This window comes from Coturnix japonica, chromosome Z (genome assembly GCF_054131305.1).
Source record: "Coturnix japonica strain WE chromosome Z, WE-NBRP24, whole genome shotgun sequence".
NCBI lineage: Eukaryota > Metazoa > Chordata > Aves > Galliformes > Phasianidae > Coturnix > Coturnix japonica.
Genome location: NC_140702.1, coordinates 27,623,133 through 27,628,311, shown reverse-complemented (window position 1 = coordinate 27,628,311; position 5,179 = coordinate 27,623,133).

Here is a 5,179-nt window from a genome sequence, read left to right as displayed (position 1 = left end):
TGAATCTGAATGTATAGTTATGCCTCTGTGAGTCTGAAAAATTCATTAAGCAGTGATGTTACTGAGGACATGAGATATTAATACAGTTGTGTGGGAAGAAAAAAGAAAGGCATTAGAAATTCTATTAACTGCCTAATAACTTTGATTCTGAAGAACAATGGGGACCTACAGACATTAAGAAGAGGAGGCTGTACTGAACCCTGACACTGCATACAGGGGAAAAGTACAAGAATGTGATAAGTAGAGGCAGGAAGGAAACAGCAACTGCTAGTTCTTTGTGTATCTCCACAGTATTCATAGCACTTTCCTAGGATGTGAGAAATTTACAGGAATTTCAGGCTGTAATTTGAACTCAGCCTTTTGACTTCTTCACAGGAAATGCCATGCCAGAGCTATTCATTTAGTTGCATGCTATAGCTATTACATAAAAGGAGTGCTAAAGGAACACAAAATGTGTGTTAGCCTAAAAAGAACTGGCACAGGTGTTGTAGTCTGCTGCTGAAGCCTACAGAACCTTTAAGACTGGTCTCAATTTGTTTTGATCAATTACTCCAGAAAAAACAATATTTGGGACTTTTTGATCCAACTTTCTCCCTGAGCAAGACTTCATTTGGAACAGAGCCAAATTTTCTTTTGCTTGCTTTCTCCTTTACTCAAATTAGCCATTTTTCTCCTGTAATTCCCAATAGTCTGAGAAGATTAAGGCAAACTTTTAGGAAACAAGAGCTCTCTGTTCAAGTACTCTTGGGATCCCGGTAATCTTACCAATTTCTTGACATGATTACTTGATCAGGCCTGATACAGATTCCTGTGCTTCCTTTGAGGAGTAGCTTGCAGAAGGTACCTCAAGAACTGCACATAGAACAGGGTGAATCTAACACAGTAGGAAGGGAGGAAGGGAGGAAGGGAGGGAGGGAGGGAGGGAGAGAAAGGAGGGAGAGAAAGGAGGGAGAGAAAGGAGGGAGGGGGGAAGGGGGGAAGGGGGAAGTGGGGAGAAGTGGGGGGAAGGGAGGGGAAGGGGAGGGAAGGGAAGGAAGGAGGGAGGGAGGGAGGGAGGGAGGGAAGGAGGGAAGGAGAGGCTGAGGTGGTGAGGGGAAGGCAACTGCTCTGCTTTGAGTTGAATTTATTACATGAGCTTAGACATCAGCTTCCTGAAGGACCAGCATCTGACAGGAGGACTTGAGGCTGCCCTCTTAAGAAAAACAGACCTCAGGCACTTTTCCAGTTGTAGTAAACTACATAACACAGATAACATGCTGAAATTTCCTCTCCAAAATTGGAACTGTAGGATCCTTTAGTTTGGAAAAGACCATTAAGGTCATCAAGTCTAACCATTGCGATAGCACTACAAAATCTAATGAATCATGACAATAAGCACAACAACCATATATCTCTTAAACACCTCTAGAGCATTAATTGTTAGCTCATTTTTTGACTTGCTGTCACTTTTATCCTACTTAAATTTTCTATAATAAATATATTAACCTGTATTGACATGTACTGGCCAACATTCATGTGTCGTGTTCATAGTTCCATTCAGTGAAAAAAAGAAGAAAAGTTAAAACAATTTATTTCATCTTCCCACTCAGTATAGTTAGAATTATTTTTACACTCTGAATAGTGAATCTACCATTATATATTATCTAATGTTTTTCTTGGATTTAGTGACATACATTGTAGAAAAAGGGTAGTGACTGAATGTAGAATTTGTAATTGATTTAATTAAGTTTCTGCCAGATCGCATCTGTTTCTTCCTCTTTCATTCTCACTGGATGTGACAGAACAGGAAAGAGAATGTCTTAAAAGCAGAACACTCCACAACTCAGAAATTCATCTGACTTCACTGAAATGTAATTTTAACTAATTGCAATTATAATATAAACATAATGATTATAATTTCAGTGGCTCTTTTAAATTTTTACTATGTCTCTATCACACATTAATCTTTGAATGTACTTAAAAACTACAGTTTCAATCAACTGAACAGAATACTTGGGGAAATAAGGCACTCATTTTCTTTTGGAGGCATCTTTCTTTTCTGTTTTGACTGCATCAAATTTAGGACCCAAACCCCAAGACCCAGCCCCTGGGCTCAGAAACACTAGGCAAAGCTCTTAGCAGTTCATTAGCTGTGGGATGCCATTACCACTTAGATTGAGGCCTGCTGGCAAAAGATAGGATTTAACAGTTTAGAGCACATTTTAAGGGGATTTTAAGGATGTCGGTGGCATTTAAAAAATAGCACGGAGGAGAAAACAGGAACATTTGGCACTTACTGACTGACTCTGCTGTGTTGAAAAGCCATTTAACAAGCAGAGAAAAGGTGTAGAGTGCATTAAAGCCCATTGCTTTTGCTGTTACAGCTATTCAGTCCTGATCACCAGAACAGAATGGAATGGATTCTGGGCTGCTGTCATGATGCTAGCCACTAGGGCTGTAACACACAGCCCTTCCTTACTTACCTTCATCTCCACAAGGCTAAACCTTGGCCTCAGGTGAGCTATTCCAACATCATATTCACCAAGTACGCCTTTTAGGCTATGAACAGCCATATTAAATGATATCTTATTTCTTGCTGCAGACCAAATGATGCAAAGATGAAAGCAAGTAACTGGCCTCAGATGCTCAAATATCAAATAGGAAATATTTTCTTTGCCAGGATAAAGAAAAATGGGGGGGAGAGAGTGTGAGAGGGAGTGGGCTGGTGGGTGATAGTAATGTAGGCACTTAGGTAAAGTGAAAGTGCAGATTGATGTTACTGCTGCAGATCTGCTGTGGAGCAGCTACTTGCTGCACTGAGAGAAGTGGCTCGAAGGAGTTTAATTATTTTCTTCCAGACTTCTGCCAATAGAGGAAACTTTTCTCTGACCTTTGGTACTGCGGGATATTGATAGCTACAGGTAATAGAGCAAGCTAGTGTGTTGTTGCTTCTCATCACTTAAGCATCTTCACAGACAGTTTCCTAGCCTTTTGCCCACCAATAAAAACAATTTAATTTCTAAAAAGAAATATAAGAAAACAAAACAAAAAGCTGCTTTTTCTTTGCCTTATATGACCATGTTCCACAAATGTAAGAAATGAAGCAACTCACTAGAGAGCTGTCTGGAGAGCAGATTTAGTATGACTTGTCTTGACATACCTTGAGCTCACATATGGGCAGTGTTTTTAATCAGAACTGTGATATTTTCTACAGGAAGAAATTTTCTTTTTATACAGAAATGAACTTAACTTCTACCCATAAATCAGAGGGGTTATACTTCCACACAGGGTTCTTCCATGGCACTGGATTCTTTCTCTTTGTAGGGATCTAGTCTATGTTTGGTTCTAAAATATATTTGATCAGAACTCAACTACCTGCAAACCAGATATATGAATATAAGTTCTTAGAGTTACTGAATAAGAGGTGTCTGAGAACATCATTGCTGCTCATTGCCTGCCCATTGTCTAAGGAATTATTTTGCGGGTGATTTTACTACCAAGTCTAGTACCAAGACTATTAGACTCCCAAGCCAGAGGACCATAACTCCAATAATGATAAACTCCCAGCCAATTCTGAACTTCTGCAGGATTTGCTGATCCAGCCGGGTACATATAAGTTTATGGGACCCAATGGGATTTATTGCAGAGTATTGAAAGACTTGGCTGATGTCACTGCAGGACTGCTCTCAGTTATTTTTCACTGTGAATCTGGAGATGTCCCACTTAATTGGAATATAGTAAATATCATCCCAATTTACAGGAAAAGTACAAAAATTATGAGAAGACTATTCTGGAAATTATACTTGAAAATCAGTGTAATTAATGTCAACAGCCAGCATGTGTTAGTGTGGGAGAGATTCTTCTTAACAAATTTAATCTCATTTTAAGACAAGGTTACCCACCTAATTGATAATGGAAAACCAGTAGATGTAATATTTTTGTATTTCAGAAAACTTTTCAATACTGTTTCTCACTGTATCCTTCTGGACAAAATGTCCAGCATACAGCCCAGTGAACAGATAATATGTTGGGTGAGCAACTGGCTGATATGTTAGGTTCAAAGGGTTATAGTAAATGGATTTACATCAGGCTGGTGACAAGACAGTAGGAGGGTTCCACTGGGCTCCATTTTAGAGTTGCTTCTCTTCAGTGATTTTATAAATGATATGGATGCAGGAATCTAATGCACTCTAAGTTTGCTGATGATACTAAACTAGGAGGAGCTGTTTACTCTCTTGAGGATGAAGAGGCCTTGCAGAAAAATCTTGACAGACTAGAGAGCTGGGCAGTCATCAGTCACATGTTTAATAAGAGCTGGATTCTGAACCTGGGACAGGGCAACCCTGGATATATGTGCAAAGGCAGGAGAGCAGCCACACAAAGAGTGATGTGGGGGTTCTGGTTGATGTCAGGCTCAGTAATCCTTGTGGGTCCTTTCCAACTTGGAATATTCTGGTTCTGAGGCAAAATCAAACTCCGAAGTGCAGGCAGTCCACCATGGGCTGTTTTATTGGATCATCCAAATGATCACCAGAACTCCCTGCTGGCAATGACTGCTACATCAGTTTGTTTTATCAGGACTTGATCAAAGGACATAGCCTGGTGTTGCTGACTTGCAGTTACTAATAAATGGATTAGCTCAGTGCAGTATCACTGCAACCACGTAATGCAGGAGAGTGAGAAAATTGCTGGCATTGAATTTGATCATGACGTAAGCTGTTAAAACCAGTGGAGAAAAAAAATCACCATTCTGTAACAACTTTTTCATGAAGCACTAATTCAGCTGTATCTTACTTTATCCTATGACCTATTTAAACAAGGATGTCCAAAGATGTTTTCTAAACAGTAACAAATGAAATGACTTATAGTAGAACTCAGGAGTCTGCTCCACAAAAGTCATTATAGAAGATTCCAATCTTGGCAGATTGCTGATGCTGATGCAGTAGCTCCTCCTTCCAGGCACAGATCCGTATACAAATGAGCTGACAAGGTATGTTAAGAACCCTCCATCTGTCTTATAGATTTACTGTTCTTAACCACTACCACACTCAGATGAATAAGGATGCTGTACTGCCTCCTGTTGTTGCTCTCCACAGCATAATGTCCTTCTTGGCTGGTCTGGGAAAATCAATATCCAGGTACAAAGCTTTGACAAATTGCTTAGCCAGAGGTTGTCTTTGTTTTGCCTCCTGTACATCTG